The sequence below is a fragment of the Leuciscus leuciscus genome, assembly GCF_965113295.1.
Source record: "Leuciscus leuciscus genome assembly, chromosome: 10".
Classification (NCBI taxonomy): Eukaryota; Metazoa; Chordata; class Actinopteri; order Cypriniformes; family Leuciscidae; genus Leuciscus; species Leuciscus leuciscus.
The window spans coordinates 23636628-23654231 of NC_138734.1; the positions used below are offsets into that span (position 1 = coordinate 23636628).

The window sequence follows — 17604 nt, forward strand, 5'->3', positions numbered from 1 at the left end:
GAAGGAAACTAACCGGCAAAAATAGAAGCTCTGCGTATCTGCTCCGGAGGGCCGGAGTCGGAACGCAGCCGTTCCGCGTCAGTAATACACACATTGACTTTAATGGAAACCTATTGACTCCGCCGCCGTTACGGAGCGGATCCGCAGCCATTCCGCAGTTGGTGGAAATTAGGGGTAAGGATATTTAAACACTGGGACTAATGGGATAATTAACGAGACAGCAGGTGGGAATAATGAACTAATCAGAAAACAGCAAAACTAGGTCACAGGAGAAACACAAATGAACTCACGATGACCAAACATTTTTCTGTGATTAATCATGATTAATTGCAGTTAAATTCACTAAAGTTTTTATGCGTTTCTAACATTTTTTAGAATGTAATAATTTCATACTTAATCTCCAAATTAAAACAATTAATGTACAATAAACAACAGTATATTTTAAATACTTGTTTAATGGCATCTCTCTCTTTTTTTTTATGCAGGCCAGTATCACTGAAAATGATTCCTCTGAAAAAAGCTCTGTACTGCAGAAATTATAAATTAAATATAGATTAATACTTATTAAAGCAACAAAAGTTCTTTAGTCAAGAGCAGATAATTTTCTCTGTTACCTTTGTTCTTTGATTAACATTAATGACAGACAAATTCAGTGGCTGCTGTCACTTTCAGAAAAGCCACTTCTAAACATGATGTGGATCTCTTCTCATTTTCTCACAACTCTTTACGTTCATTTAAGACTTTATTTTACTCATTTAAGAGTGCTCTAATGAGGATACTCGACAAAACTGACATTTTGGCATTATTGTGTGTATTATTGTTCGTTCAAACGCGAAAGAGAACTCAACACTGACGTGCGTCTTTCTGTGCGTTGTGTGTGTGTGTGTGTCACAGAGGACATTCACAGACAGCGCATTCTCTTTTGTCTTATCGCGCTTGAATGGTTTAAAAGCATTTGCATGAAGAGCGTGATCATACTGTAACGCTAGCCAGGATGCTGTAATAAAAAAATGGATGCTGCGTTAATTGCGTTAAATATTTTTAAACTGGAAAAAATGTATCGCATGACAGCACTAATACAGTATATAGTTAATGGTAACGACACTGCTTGCATTTTATTCAATGCAAAACTGAAGGAAATACATTTTTGTGATAGTAATTGTGATGCCTGCCTTGGTAAAAAGCACTAAAACACATCAGAAAAACATTTTCATCTCAGAAGTATTCTGTCTCAACAGGAAGTTCCCCCGCTGAGTTAAGATGCGCTTGTAATTGTCTCCTCAAGTCTTCACAATTCAGGTGCCCAAACATAGACTTTTTGTCTGGGGAAGTCGAAAGTGAAAAAGTCCTGCCTAATTTTTCTCACCTTTCCTCTTTGAGAGATTTATTTTTGTTTTAAAAACAGATGGCAGAAGCTTTTGGAGGTCAACATGAAAGAGTAGCAGGTGTATGGAAGCAGATTAGTCTCAAATATAATTCACGCAAAAAACATGATTCACAAATGCGTAGACAATTTCCCATGCATGAAACCTAATTCACGTGAACACAAAAAAAAAATCCACGTGTGTGAAAAAAAAATATATTCACAAAAAGCAATTCACATGCGCAAAATAAAATTATATACTCATAAAATACATTTCACAAATGCAAAACACAATTCGTAGATATACAACTGTGCACAAAAACCATTGAATGTTTAAAATGTACGAGTGTATCCTTGCATTTGAATGTGCAAATCGTCATTCACGTACGAATCGCCTTAGATATGTGTGTGTGAGTTTTTGAGACTTTGCTGGCAGCATAACGCCTGGTTCACACCGGATGCGGAAGCGTCGCGGAACGGAAAATCACGCGCGGTCCGGCGCCTGCCTGTTCACACCAGATGTTTATTTGATGTTTATTCAGAGCTATTTTTTTTACATCATGGGTAAGTAAATAACCTCATAAAATGAATACACCATGTTTCTGTAACCAAGAAGTTTGTACACTTAGTTTGTACTATTAATCCGTTGTCGAGACACACACGCAGCCAGAGAGAGAATATGGTAGACAGTTTTTTTCTTTGTTTGTTTTCATCTTTCTAGTCTGTTATCGATACACAAATATGATCGCATTTGTCACTCGCGGTATTTTAATTTGAAAATTGCTTTTATTTTGACAATTGACCGGATGTCTCGTGTTTCTTGGTGTGACTTCCTGCTGGAATGGACGCGGATCACTCGCGGTCGCGCAAAAAATAGACCAGACGCCGAAACTGGCGCTTCACGGCGCGGGCCGGCCGCGGTGTACCGCGGCGCTCCGCGTCTGGTGTGAACGACACCATAGGTTAACATGGGCGCCGAAAGGAAGCGGCCTCCGTTCCGCGCCGCTTCGGCGTCGCTTCGGCGGCCGGTGTGAATGGGCCGTAACACTCGTAACACAGAGCAGTCGTACTCTTTAGCCAATCAGATTTAAGCTTATCAATCGACCAATCAGTATCACGTGAGGGCGGGCCTACCTACATGTTACGTCATCAGCTTTCGACCAGTTCATGGCTTAGCAGAGGTAAGTGCAGTTAATCGTTCATTTCTGTGTTTAGAAGTTAGAGATCATTTGAAGCAATAGTTTATTAACTGCTGTTTAGTCCACATGTGAATATAAACATTTATTTTTAGTATTGATGGATTTTCATGTCCTGTCCACCACACATTCAACCTATGATAATGTATGTAATGACGTGCATATATAGGAGACATGTTTTGATCTGCATATATTATGTAGTTTTATTGTTTCAGATTTCCAAGACAGATGATGTATGAAGTTGCAGACAACCAGTACTGTGATCTTACCATTTCTACTGTAATTCATTGAAAACAGTCATGTTGCAAGCCATCCATTTTGACAGTTGTTTCAACAAGTGGTTGAAAGTGATGCATTGTTACTGTATTAATTTGTCTCCTGCGGACTATATGTACACGCTTTAGGAATAAAGCCTTGCTATGCATGCATTATTAAATGTTCTTGTAAGAATTAAAAGATTCAGACATATTTCAATTTGAAGTTTCTGAATCCTTTGGGAATAAAATATATAAAATGACTTGATCATGATTAATGTTCCTGTTACATATGAAGATCATGAACTGACAGTCTAAACTGTGAAGCACAATATTCAGTACAGAGAAATATACGTCTCTTCAGGAGTTGTGAGATCCAGTCAGAGTGTACTTTGCTTTTAGAGTATATAAATATAAGTGCAATACATCAAGTGAAAAGTGAAAAAATGAATTGTGTTCAGTCCGGTCATCAGTAGACCTCTCTGTTAGGACATATAAGATTTTGTCCTGATATTTAAAGTACTAAAACCCTATAGTACAAGAGGTGCAGACAGAGGACGTGGGAAATTAAGTGATGGTATTTGAATAGAGTTTACTGAGTAATCTTAGTCGCATAATCTTAATTGCCTCTCTATGATAAGTACCTTTGTCTCATCAGCATAAAATCAGATTTGCCTATTTTACTAGGCAAAGTAAAATTAATGCTTCACAATATTGTCCTGAGACCTTAAGATGACAATAAAAAACCTTATTTAAAAACCTTGCAATGACAATACAGCACAAAACATAAGGAAATGCATGTTGAATATATTGCTAACACTCTACAATAAGGTACAATTTAACATTAGTTCATGTATTAACCATGAGCAATACATTTGTTGCTGTGTTTGTTAATCTTTATTAACATTAGTTAAAAATACAGCTGTTCATTGTTAGTTTACAGTGCATTTACTAATGTTAACAAGATTTTAATGAAGTATTAGTAAATGTTAACATTAACAAAAAATAATAAAGGCTGTTCACGTGCAGTTCATTATTAGTTCATGTTAACTAATGAAACGTTTTAATAAAGTGTTACCAATTAAGACATAAATAAAAAATAAATAAAAAAGTATAAAAGAGAATTAAGAAACAACATGAATTAAGATGTTCGTGACTGCTATCCAGATGTCACACCAAAGGTGAGTAATCCTGATAAAATGCAGGGAAACAAGTGTTAATAATAATTTAACATCATACACAAATGGCAAAAAACACTGGTTGCTCATTAAAATAGGTCTATTCACTATTTAAAGAACAATCTCGATGGGTATTGACCACAGATGATTGTTTTGCAATCATTAGCGTGATTGTAGCTGTGAGAGCTGTCTGTACCTTCAGCTAAAATACAACAGAACAAGCATCATTCTTCTTCATTTTTGACACGATATGGGACATCTGATTACAACAACACTTGCTTACATCAGTTAATAGTTCATAAACTATTGCTTCAACTGATCTCAAACTTCTTTAACTTCAGTTAACACAGAAATGAACGATTAACTGCACTTACCTCTGCTCAGCCATGAACTGGTCGAAAGCTGATGACGTAACATGTAGGTAGGCCCGCCCTCACGTGATACTGATTGGTCGATTGATAAGCTTAAATCTGATTGGCTAAAGAGTACGACTGCTCTGTGTTACGAGTGTTATGCTGCCAGCAAAGTCTCAAAAACACACACACACATATCTAAGGCGATTCGTACGTGAATGACGATTTGCACATTCAAATGCAAGAATACACTCGTACATTTTAAACATTCAAAGGTTTTTGTGCACAGTTGTATATCTACGAATTGTGTTTTGCATTTGTGAAATGTATTTTATGAGTATATAATTTTATTTTGCGCATGTGAATTGCTTTTTGTGAATTTTTTTTTTTTTCACGCACATGGATTTTTTTTTTGTTCATTTGTGAATCATGTTTTTTGCGTGAATTATATTTGAGACTAATCTGCTTCCATACAGGTGGCCTTGAGTCTCAAAAACACATTCTCAACCTCTACAGCAGGTACAACAGGTAATTGTATGCAGATGCAATTTGCGTATAAGCGCTCATTTAAATAAAGTATTCATAATAAAAAGGAACATCTCAAACACCCTGTGGGACACATGCATTACGGCATGCAGGTACGGTTTCATTTGTTCAAACAATGAGTTTTCCATGTACTAACTTTCAACAGGGAAATGAAATTCGGCCTCCAAAATACATACGCACATACTGTAAAATAAAAAGGAATTTCACTGTTAAATATAGCTGAAAGCAGCAATTATCGAGGCCAAGCGCAAGCAGATGACAAGACATGCCAACGTGGCTGGGAGTGTCAGACCAACTGCAGCAAGGAGCAATTAAAGACATTTCGGCAAAATGGCTGAAAAATCATATACATTAACTAAAAATATGATTGAATGGATTATCACTTTTGACCAATAGGTAGCGTAGTTACAAAATTGATGTGATGTGGTTAGAGTGAGGTGACAATGACAAACCTTAAAAACAGTGGCATTATAATAGGCAGATTTATTCAAAAGTTATTAGCATTTGTGGAAATTGTTATAACTTTTTTACCACAAGGTGGCGCTGCCCTGAAACTTTTTGAGTACCTTCAAGGCAAGTGCCGATGACTCCTACCGAGTTTCGTAATAATACACTAATGTGTTCATAAAGTATAGCATTTTATATCACAGTACTGTATTGAAGTCATTTCATGTCTTGATCTATTATAGCGCCAAAAAGAGGCACAATCCAAAAATTTTGTTTGTGTCCTCAGAGTGAGCCCATACATGTGTGTGTCAAATTTGGTGAAAATATCTCATTTACATGTATAAACACATTAAAAAAATGACCCACACCTTTTGTTTGCATTTTTATGCCCTTTACTATTAATATTTTGACATTTGGGTATTAGCTTATATCCAACGACCTATGTTTCCAAACTTCTGATGGTGGTTTCGTCTCAATTGCGAAAAAACGGTTTCAAAGATATTGGCAAATGTTTTTTAAGTGCTAAATCACAACGCTACACAAACCGTAAGGCGAAACCTAGCATGGTTGGTATAGTTGGACTTGGCAAGGATTCAGGAACCTAAGGAGATGACTCCCGTGAAAATAAGTCAACCACTCCCAGAGTTATAAGCATTTGAATATTTCATTTTACCACTAGGCGGTGCTGGTTCGAACCTTCTCAGGCTCATTCAGGGCATCGTATTTCAGTCTATTTCAGTCTTTAAAATTTCACATTTAAAGCAGTAATACTTGCCTTTCTTTGTAATTATTTGTGAAATGTATGAGCAATTTCTGAGTGAAATTGTTTTGGTGCAGATCATTTTTTAAGATATTTGAAGATAACTTATATCTGAGTTACCTGAGTAACTGGGAGTGTTAATCTGTATCCTGCTCCACACCGGACAGCTGCCATAAGAGCGGATCATCCCCCGGTGGGCCGTTCTAGATTCAGACAGGTGATCATCTGCACTCCACTGATCAGGAACTGACATCAGCAAGGTGAGGCCACTTCCTGTGACTGAGATCTGCAGGGGAAAGAGATCAATTTCAGTGTAATAACAAAATTATTCTATTTTTGGTGGTTCATTTTGGTTTTGGACAACAAGCGATAACAGCGAAAAACAATTATTTTGACAATAATGACAATAGCTCCGCTCCAAAATCTAGTAAGCTGCCAACCACAACCGCATGTTACAGCATTTAAAGGTCCCATTGCATGGATTATTTTATTATTTTAGAATGTTTCCTGGGGTGCCCTTATAATATTAGTATGTTTTTTATATCAAAAGTTGTTATAATTTAGAAATAAAAGGCATATTTCCTAGCCTGATTTTAGCCTCTGATTTGAACGCTCTGTTTGAAGGGGCGTGTCTGCTGTGAGACTTTAGTGTAAACGCCCACTGCTGTGATTGGCTGACATGCTTGCATATGAAATATTTAGCATTACATGTGGAACTCTCTCGAAAACTTTTACTATTACAGCTATTATACGTTTTTACTATTACAGCTATCGGGATTAACGAATTGTGAGAAGTTTTTTAAGTATTTAGATCTATTCCCATCACATAAAAGGTTGCAGTGATGAGCACTGAGCAGATGACAGCCTGTTGATCGCGTGAATGAAGATCTTATCATTGCAACGTAGTTTCTGCACTCTTACTAATGATTTCACCAATGCAAACATGAGGTAAGTACAGTAAGAGCTTTGTTGTGCAGTGTAACAGCGTCATTGATTTCATAACGAATTTTGGCAAGTGTCCAGATAAACTCGCGCTGTGTGATTGACAGCTTGGGCGATTGGAAAGGGATTGTTCTTTGATCGCTTTCTGTATATATATTAATCACAGTTTAAGTACGATTATTTTCATCCTACTAAGAGAAACGACGTGAAGTTGATTGTTTAGTCACTGGCTTGATTTACTGATGCATAAACAGTATTGAACGACTTTGAGAGAAAGATTATCTGTCTGAACTTGAACAATTACACATCAGAAATTCACATAACCCACTGCCACTGGTTCTTCAGAGGCTCGGATGAAGGAACTAAAAAAATACTTTTGTGTTCATTTGTACATCCAAACACTGAGCAACTGCCATGCTTCGCTCGTTTGCAAGCCACGATGTCTCTCGAGGAAAAAACTATATTGCGCTCACGCAGCTCATTTTCTCATGGGTGGGTCAAATTATTTTTGCGGGCAAAGAAGAGAAAGGGGAGGTAACCTTTCCCCTTATGACGACATAAGGGGAAGATTTCTAAATTCGCCCGTCTGAGCTTTCATTTTCTCAAAAATACCCAGGGCTTGGTTTACTCCCATCAAAACGTCTAGCCACTGGGGGATCATAGGCAGGCTAGGGAAACTCATAATAAGGTTTAAAAGCCTCATAAAGTGAAATTTTCATGCAATGGGACCTTTAAGAGATGCACGGTCCAGGGCTGCGTTTCCCAAAAGCATTGCAAGCTTAAGTTGATTGTTGAGACCATTGGTTCTACGATCAACTTTAGCTTACAATGCTTTTGGGAAACGCAGCCCTGGACCGTGCATCCCAGACTGCTTTAAAAGACAGGCAGTATAATTATAAATTACTTAATTTTGGTCAAAATCTAAAGGCAGTATTGCATGCATCCTTCACTGACAAAGCAATCCCAGAATGCCCTGCAACAAGCTGCCTGAAAAAAGTTAATTCAAGAGTAATGATGATTAAAAACATTTTTATGACAATAATTCAAAGTTATTGTCAATCAAGTACTTTTCATTACAGAAATACCCCTGTATTGCAATTGTGTATGATTCGCTTAGCATTTAAAACTGACCTGATGTAAGTTTTCAGTATATTTTCCAAGTTATTGGTTATATTATTTCTAAGGTGTGCTGCCATTTGTACCTTGAATGTGCAAGTTGTCTCAGGTTATGACTGTAACCCTAGTTCCCTGAGAAGGGAACGAGATGCTACGTCAATGACACTTTGGCCCCCTCTGCGTGATTGCGTCTGAAGCACGTATGTCAACTAGTCCATTGGCGAGAGTGAGCGTCACGGGTGGGTGACATCACGACCAGGAAAGGATAAAAGCACATCCGGTCATACCGGCGTTAGCTTCGATTTAGCCGAAACAAGTCGATCACAGGGATGCAATAAGTATGGCAGGGCGACGCAGCGTATTGTTCCCTCTCAGTGAACTAGGGTTACAGTCGTAACCTGAGACATTCCCTTTCGATGACGCTTTGGGAACGACAATACCCAAATGCCATACTGACAATTGCCTGTATGAGAAACTGTGGCAACTAAGTCATAAGCACCTGAGAGACCCTGGGGCAGCGTCCAGGTCCAGGCTATAAAACTTCACAAATGTGAGCAGGGAAGACCAGCGCACTGCATCACACACCTCCTGTAGGGAAAGCCCTGAGATTAAGGTTTTGGAGGCCGCCAAACTCCTAGTAGAATGAGCTCTGACCACCAAAGGTGACGGCTGGCCAGAGAACTCATTAGCAAGAGAAATAGCCTAGACTATCCACTTGCTGATCGTCTGCTTAGAAACTGGAAGACCTTTCTTATTCTTAACTGATCCAAAACAGACAAACAGCTGATTTGATTTTCTCCACGGGGCAGCTCTGTGGACATACGTGTCCAGTGCTCGCACTGGACAGAAGAGATTCAGTTTTCCTGGTCCTGAGTCGTAAGAGGAGAACAGAAAGCTTGCAACACAATGGGCCTCTGTATATTGGTCAGCACTTTAGGGACGTAGCCCTGTTTAGGATATAGAAATACCTTGACCATCCCTGGTGCAAACTCAAGGCAGGTGGGAGAAACCGAAAGGGCCTGAAGGTCTCCAACTCTCTTCAGGGATGAAATAGCCAGAAGGAAAATGGTCTTGAAGGTCAGAAACTTTTCTCGAGGGGCTCAAAGGGAGCCACAGATAGGCCCTCTAGGACTATAGCCAGGTCCCAAGCCAGAACCCGGGTTCGAGTTGCAGGCCACAGCCTCAGAGTACCATGAAGGAAACGGATAATCAGGGGGTCTCTACCCAACGATGCACTACCCACAGGGGCGTGGTTAGCCGCTATGGCCGCCACGTAAACCTTTAGGGTGGATGGAGATAACCCTGCTGAAAAACGATCTTGTAAGAACTCAAGCACTGTACCAACTCAGTTAACCGAATCCCACTGACGCTGTTGACACCAAGAAGTGAAAACTTTCCACTTAAGGGCGTAAAGTTTCCTCGTAGCTGGAGCTCTGGAGTGTAAGATGATCTCTACAACCTCAGTTGAGAGACCAGCATCTATGAGTTGGGCCCCCTCAGAGGCCAATCCCACAGGTTCCAAATCTCTGGGCGGGGGTGAAGGATTGTGCCCCCCGACAGAAGGTCTCTCCTGACTGGAATCTCCAAGGGAGAGCCGTCGAGGAGATATATAAGGTCTACGAACCAAATTCGGCTTGGCCAGCGTAGTGCTACTAGCAGTAGGCTTATTCCATCCCGGCGGACTCTCTCCAGAGCTCCTGGGAGCAGAGCAACGGGGGGAAATTCGTAGCCTCGACCACATCTGCACCATAGGGGGGCTGGATGTGTGAGGAAAAACCAAAGTGGACAGTGCGTCGTGTGCTGAGACGTAAACAGATCCACTTCTGCACCACCTCGAGGTGAAGTCTTCAATCCCCTAGCCTCACCCCCTGCCTCGAAAGGATGTCTGCTCCTATATTCTGGCACCCTGGGATATACACTGCCCTCAGGGAGAGCCCCCCACATGATGGCCCCTCAGGTCTGGGAGGAAATGTCTCAACGCATTGAAGACTGCCATCATCTCCAGGCAATTTATGTGCCACAAAAGATGATGACTCCTAAGAGACCCTGAGCTGAGCGGCTTTCCATTACCGCTCCCCAGCCAGTGAGTTAAGCATCTGTCGAGAGTGCAACTTGATGGCAAAGAGCTCCTAACACTGGACCCTGGGATAGAAACCAAGGTCTCCTCCATATGACCAAGCCGCAGAGACACCGCCGCATGATCTTGATCATACGAAGTGGGTTTCCCCTCGGGGAAAACCCTCTGGTCCTGAGCCACCACTGCAAAGTTCTCATGTACAACAGGCCAAATGGTATCACATTGGACGCCGCTGCCATGAGGCCTAACAGTCTCTAGAACTGTTTCTCAGTGCGTGACTGGCCTAGCTTTAACTCTTTCGTGGCTGTGAGGATAGCAGCTACACGAGCGGGTAATGAATCGTGACGAATCGTGACGAATCCCAGACCACACCAAGGAAAGTGGTTCTCTGAAGTGGAGAAAGCACACTCTTCTTGACTTGAGTCTCAGCCCCAATTTCTGCATGTGTGCGAGGACGACATCTTGATGCCGAACCGCTAACTGCTCTGATTCCGCTAGAATCAGCCAGTCATCGATATAGTTCAGAATGCACCACGCACTTCGTGAACGTGCAGGGTGACAGAGCTAGACCAAATGGAAGCACCCGATATTGGTTTGGTTACCGGGCGGAAGAAGCCGCTGGGCTTCCTCAGCAGCAGCAGGTCCGGATTCGAAGGCCCCCAAACACATTACACATAGATAGTGTGTATCCCCACCCGTTAAATAGCGCGGGCAGGGAGAAGCACATAACTTGTATAATAATTTCGCCATGATATAGATAGAGATGCTTGTGACAAGACAACAATAAATAGACAGTTTCGACATAGAGCGCTTGCTGAAGCACAGAAGCTAACGCTGGTCAGACCGGATGTGCTTTTATCCTTTCCTGGTCGTGACGCCACCTGCCCGTGACGCTCACTCATGCCATTGGACTAGTTGACATACGTGCTTCAGACGTAATCACGCAGGGGCGTTTCCAAAGCGTCATCGACGCAGCGCGAGTTCCCTCGAAAGGGAACTTCAGTGTCAGTCGCTTCCAGTTACTTTAGCTGTACAAAAACAGTCCATTATGCTGCTTTATAATGCCTATTTGTAATCATATATATATATATATATATATTTATCATTATCCTGTACACTGGTTTGTAGCGCATAGTTTAACCATTTACTGCACTTATTCTTCTTATTTACCTATACTGACCTTCTATACCTGCGTGTTTGTGGAAACCTGTCTGGAAAGTGTTATTTTTGCAATTGCATTTGGTGAAAGGAGTGAAGCAGAAATTACACATTTCACTTTTAAATACAAATGTGCTAGAAATGAGGATAAACGCAACAAATATGTATTGCTAATTCACTGCAGAGAGACTTGGAAATTAAATCAGTCCCTCCAGTTTTTTGCGATTCCGTGATCGCTGAATACAACGCAAAATCAACAAAATATCTATGTTTTTTGCGATCCTGCATAATTCCTAATTTAACCGCAAAATAATCACAAAAATGAAAAAGACCTCACAAAACATTAAATTATAATCACCCAATTGAAATATCTCTAGTTTAATTAAAGTTTCAATGCATTTTTACGTGGATACAGATGTTGCGCACATGTGATGTCTGTGAGCGGTCTGTCAGAAACATGGCGAAAGAAAATTTGTCTCACCTGCCCTCTCACATAAGCGCCAAGGACCGGGCTAAGCAATATCCTGATATATTGCACGAGAGTGGGGGTAAATTGTTTTGCAGCCCGTGTAATAAAATTTTAGACCACAAAAGAAAGTCTACTATCGACTATCATCTAAGCGGAAGCAAACATCTCAGACAAACAGACCTGTGGAAAGAGGAAACGCAAGCAACCATGTCGGAGATGGCTTCAAGGATGACAGCCACTGTACATGATCGAAATGAAGTAAGCAAAAGTGATTCTTGTGTTGTTTTATATTGCTGTGTGGTATGACGATTTAAGTGTCAAATCGCTAAAGATTTTTTCTTTTTTTTATATCCGGCTATGTAGCTGAATCAGCCGATATCCGAACAGTTTTCATTGAGCAGTAGTATAGGCTACGGCAAACTTATTAACGCGTTTAACATGATTGAATGACATCACAAAAAGTATGATATGCTTGATGGTATTAAAAATAATTATTAAAAGTCATGACTCATGACTGAGTGATGGGAAGTTCGGATAATTTTACTGACTCCCTTGCCTTGTTCGATCTCGTTCATAAAAATGAACGAATCTTTATTTGAGTCATTTCGTTAATTTAAGTGGCTTTAAATGTTACACAGCCAAAATCCCCGATCACATCCACCTACGCATATAGTATATGTATATATTTTTTTTTCCTCTTGGCCTAAAGTGTTCCTGCAACGGGAGTGTTCTCTGGCTAGAGCGCAGAACAGCGGAGTTTGTATGGACAGAAGTGCATGCCTGAGCTTGTGTTTTGGGTTAAGCTGCGTTGCTTTGACATTGTGGAAAATATAACAATAGAAACAAAATATAGGCTATTAGCCTTATTTTTACCCATTATTATCAATCTAAATTAATCTCGATTTTAATTTAACTTAATTTCGTTTTTCTTTATGTAAATTTCGTTTTTCTTTATTTAAATTTCGTTTTACTTTATTTAAATTTCGTTTTTTCTTTATTTAAATTTTAAATTTTGTTTTTTCTTTATTTAAATGTTTTTTTCTTTATTTAAATTTCGTTTTTTCTTTATTTAAATTTTACATTTAGTTTTTTTCTTTATTTAAATTTTGTTTTTCTTTATTTAAATTTTGTTTTTCTTCATTTAAATCTACCCTTTACTGTGTCAGTAATTTGTTAGTCAGAAAAATATAGACTACCTTAAAGTATTGCTTAATTTAAATGATGTTTTATAAACAAAGTTCGGGAGGAGCACGTTCAAATAATCAATCCAATCTAGGCTACTCGTCATCAAACAATTATGTCTACCCTAATCAGCATGACAAGAAGTATATATCCACACTGTCAACTCACCTAATATTCCTTGACAGTTTTCCAGCATCCCTCCACCACCCCGACTCCTCACTCTTGGCTTAATCTTTTACAGCCAGGAATACGGGGGGAGTAGGCTACTCTGGGTTCGGGCCGAATACCGAGCCCGGAGCCCTCTCCTCGGACAGCACGCCAAATACGCATTTATTCTATCTAACTTATTTGTAAGTGTGAACTAGTGAACAGACATGTGTGTGTGCGTTTTATATTGCTAGTGCAGCGTGCGTCAAGTATATAAGCCCTGCCCGCTTGAGGTGCGCCGCTTCCCGCTCGCGCTGTTCTGTAGTTTACTAAAAGTTTATTAATTCTGAACGTGTCGTGTCTCGCGTGTCCATCTATATTGCACCACCAAATGCTACACTGCACTCCCTTGTGAAGTCGATTGGATGAACGGTTCGTTCATTACTACCGCAGCTTCGAAGCTCAAAAAATGGTATTCGGACCAGCCCTAGCACAAATGTTTTTCGCCTAGAGCGGCAGAAGTGCACGCGCCGGCCCTGTCACCGCCTGTCAGCGTTAGAGTACTGAATTATCTTTATAGCACTTGAACAAATACACATAGCTACAATGACTTCAAAATATTCATCTTGGCGAGTATTTACGTAAAACAATGAGTAATAACTGATTGACGTTTGTCATTACTGTAGTAGGTCTTAAAGTGACAGTAACCTAATTTACCTGCTGTTGTCAGTGTTGTTAATGTTAATCAAGCAACAACAATACTGCACAATTAAAAAAAAATTATCCACTGTTTGTAACTGTATCCTTGTATTTATTTTTCCTGTTTTGTTTCTTTTTTGTTATTTGTTCCTTTGTTCTTATTTCATTACTGAGTGTTTACTTGATTATTTAAATAATTACTTGGATGTTCCTGGTCTTGTGTTGTAAAAAAAAAAAAAAAAAAACTTTTATTATTAATAATAAACCGATCTTAATCATACATTTTGTTTCCATAGAGTAACCTCGCCTCATAACGAGGGCGTAACCTCACATTTACTCAGAGCTATTATTCATATCACTCTCATTTAATTGTTTTCCAGCTGCCTGTAAGACATACTACGAGACAGTACGCAGGAGCTTCAGGTACAAACAACCAGATGTTGACACCCAGTAAGTATTCATCTCATCGGTCACTTTTGTATTTTGTCAGGCCTTGTGAAATGTAAGAATATTCTGTTTTTCATGATTTCATCATAAAGCAAGAGGTCATGGGAGTGATGGCTATTATTTGTTTAATAATAGTAAATAATCCTGTAATTTACAGGAAGCAGTATGCCATCTTCACAACTCTGAGACAAATTGTGGGCGCTACGAACTGGATCAAGGTAAAAAAAAAAAAGAAGATTCTTACTTTCTTTTATTTTTTTACTTTCATAAAAACTTACAAACATTTTAAAGGTAAGATTCAAAGAATATGCTTTCATTCTCTTGTATAAGAAAATAGATCCGTTATAGTTTACGATCTTAATCATACATTTTGTTTCCATAGAGTAACCTCGCCTCATAACGAGGGCGTAACCTCACATTTACTCAGAGCTATGTCTGCAAGTCCAGATTTTCATGACGCTGATCATGACAACATTGTAAGTAACTTTTACTATTTTCTCCTTGTTTCATTTTACTGTGACTTGCGTTGTTTTTATTCATATCACTCTCATTTAATTGTTTTCCAGCTGCCTGTAAGACATACTACGAGACAGTACGCAGGAGCTTCAGGTACAAAAAACCAGATCTGGCATTGCAGGCCGAAGCTGTGAAGAGTTCAGCTCGGAGTCGAGCGAGAAGAAAGAGGGTACGATTTTTAGTCAATGTGACTATTTTTCACGTGCATTAATAGATGTTTTGTGTCCATACACAGTGCATCACAGTACTGATTGTCTGTATTGGTTGTTTTTACAGCTGCTAGAAGCGAGACGGTGTGCTAGGTGAGGATGACGGTGGGCATTTGGAAGTGCGCCACCATAGATCTGATGTCCGATGAAGTTCAACCACCAGCCAGGAGCTCACAGAGCTCTGTGCTACGCTGCAGTCGAGATTAGAGGCGACTCCTAAATACAGGGCAACGCACCACAGATGTTTTCAAAGTGGATCGAATTCAGAGAGAACGCCGCTAGTCACCTACAGCTCCGAAGATGAAAACAGACACTGAGCTTCCAATTTGTTGTGTGTGCAGATGATCTATGCTTTGTACATAGGTGTATATTGTTTTGTGTTTGTGCTAATAAAGCTCTTTCTTTGAATAAACAGCATGTCCCTGGCAAATTTTCCTTTCCTTTATAAATTCATGTCCTTGATGGTAATAATAGTGTAGTCCATAGGTTAACAATGACATGAATATACCACAGAATAGCATATTATGAATATAAAAAAATAATTTATATATTATTATTTATATGAATATTATAATTTTTTGAATTTATAATGAGCGAGGGTGACCAATAGTAACAGATCTGCCAACCAATCACGAGTGATTTTGCTTGTTTAAACCACGTGGGTTCAACCAATAGTGAGTGAGGAAATTCAAGCCTTTCTCTGGCGGGAGCTGCTATTCATATGGTAATTAGAGCCATTCACACCTCCGGCGCGAGCGCTCTGCATACGTCATGGTTCGTTTCCGACAATATTCGGCACAGACGAACGCGACGTTCACAGGCTGTAAATTGTCGTTAACTGCCGAAAATTAGGGAGATTTACGGCCGTTTACGGGGTCGGAAATCCCAATTTTCATGCAGTGATTCTTTCAGATTTGTGGACACTGGGTTAAGCTGTGCACCGCACTAAATATCCCCCTTTCAAAGTCTGATCATCCCTTAGTGAGAAAGTTTCTAAATGAAAAGGTCACAAATGGTGGAAGCATCCCCAAGTCCCACCAGCTCCAAGAGAAATACCTGGGAGAAGTGTACAGACAGGAGAAGGAACGACTAAAATTAAAACTTTCAGGGGAGCCAGTTGCTGTCATCTTTGATGAAACTCCAGATGTGGAGGGAAGATGTGTATTAAACATATTGATTTCACCACTAGAAAAGATGGATCTGGAAGAATCCTTGCACATCTAGTGAATACAGTCTTCATGGAGAAATGCAATCACTCCACTGTTTCGATGGATGTTGTTAAAACTCTTCAAGAGTACGACATTGCCAATGAAGATGTCATTGTTTTCCATACAGACAATGCGGCATACATGCTGAAAGCATACAGAGAAGCACTAAAGTCCCTTTTTCCTCATTCCATCCATATTACCTGCATGGCACACATTATGAATTTGATTGGAGGTGCCTTCCGCAAATCCTTCACAGACTTGAACACCTTTATGATGTACTTCAGTCAGATGTTTTACATGGCAGGGGGTAGCAAGAGAATATACCTGTCCTACTTGTCTGGCAAACTGAATGGCAGTAAACCAACAATGGCCCCAAATCCATGTGATACTCGTTGGAACTCCTGGTTCTCTGCAGCGCAATATCATACTGAGCATTTCACTTTTTACAGGGAATTTCTGCAGGCAGAAATGCAGGTACGTTTAAAATCCTAAAATCTATAAGTTAATTATTTATTGTTGTGGGCACATTATAAAAAAAAAAAAACCCTGAACCCAACTCTTTTCTCTCTTTTCTCTCTCAGGTGTGTGGGCGCAGTGCTCCAGCTTCAGTGGAAAATCTGAACAAAATGCTGGTAGACCATGAGTGTGCAGAGACCTACAGGTCCAACTGAACATTGTGTCTGACAAGTGCATGGTGATCCTGCAAATGTTGGACCTCTTTCAGAGCAGACGTCCTGTCACAACAAAGGTATTTGATTATCTTGAGGATCTACAGATGAACTTTGTGGCAAACAAAGAGCTCTGTGATGAGGTGTGTAGCCAGTACTTCTCACAAATTCTTTTGCCTCTTGAGCTCAAGACAAAAGTCTTAAATCAGGTGCGAGCAGCATTCAGTTATGCTGATGAAAAGCTAAGTAAGTACATGCAGCATGGACAACCTGGCATTGAGTTTCTCAAAGAGGTCAGAATTTTTGAGTCACGATGCCTGGCATTCATGGATGACAACCCCAACAGCTACAAAGCCATTCCTGGCTTTTCCTCAGTGCCTGAGGATGAGATGACAAGGTACATGACTAAGCTGGGTCCAGAAGCACTTCGAGCATCTGTGAGTGGGATTGTAGACCTTGACACCTTTTGGGTAGGTCTGCAGGATAGGCTTCCTGTACTGAGCAAACTGGCAAAATATGCAGTTTCCAACTCTGCAGATGCAGAACGCTGCAACAGCATATATAAACTTATCCTCTCCAACCGAAGGCGTTCTTCTACAAGCAGTAACTTGAGGGCTCTGGTCTTTCTCTATTACAATCAGAAAGTGGAAAGTGGACTTCTTGAAATGG

At 39.9% G+C, this 17604-nt stretch overlaps 1 long non-coding RNA gene across 2 annotated transcripts; it reads left to right on the plus strand.

The window, feature by feature from the left end:
* Nucleotides 1-14295: 14295 nt before the first annotated feature.
* On the plus strand, nt 14296-15473 carry LOC309508228. Of its 2 annotated transcripts, none has more exons than XR_014209426.1 (5): nt 14296-14337; nt 14492-14552; nt 14717-14814; nt 14901-15019; nt 15127-15473. It is a non-coding gene; the product is annotated as an uncharacterized lncRNA (long non-coding RNA). The 2 variants fall into 2 exon arrangements; XR_014209427.1 differs by having other exon boundaries at nt 14717-14810.
* Nucleotides 15474-17604: the final 2131 nt, after the last annotated feature.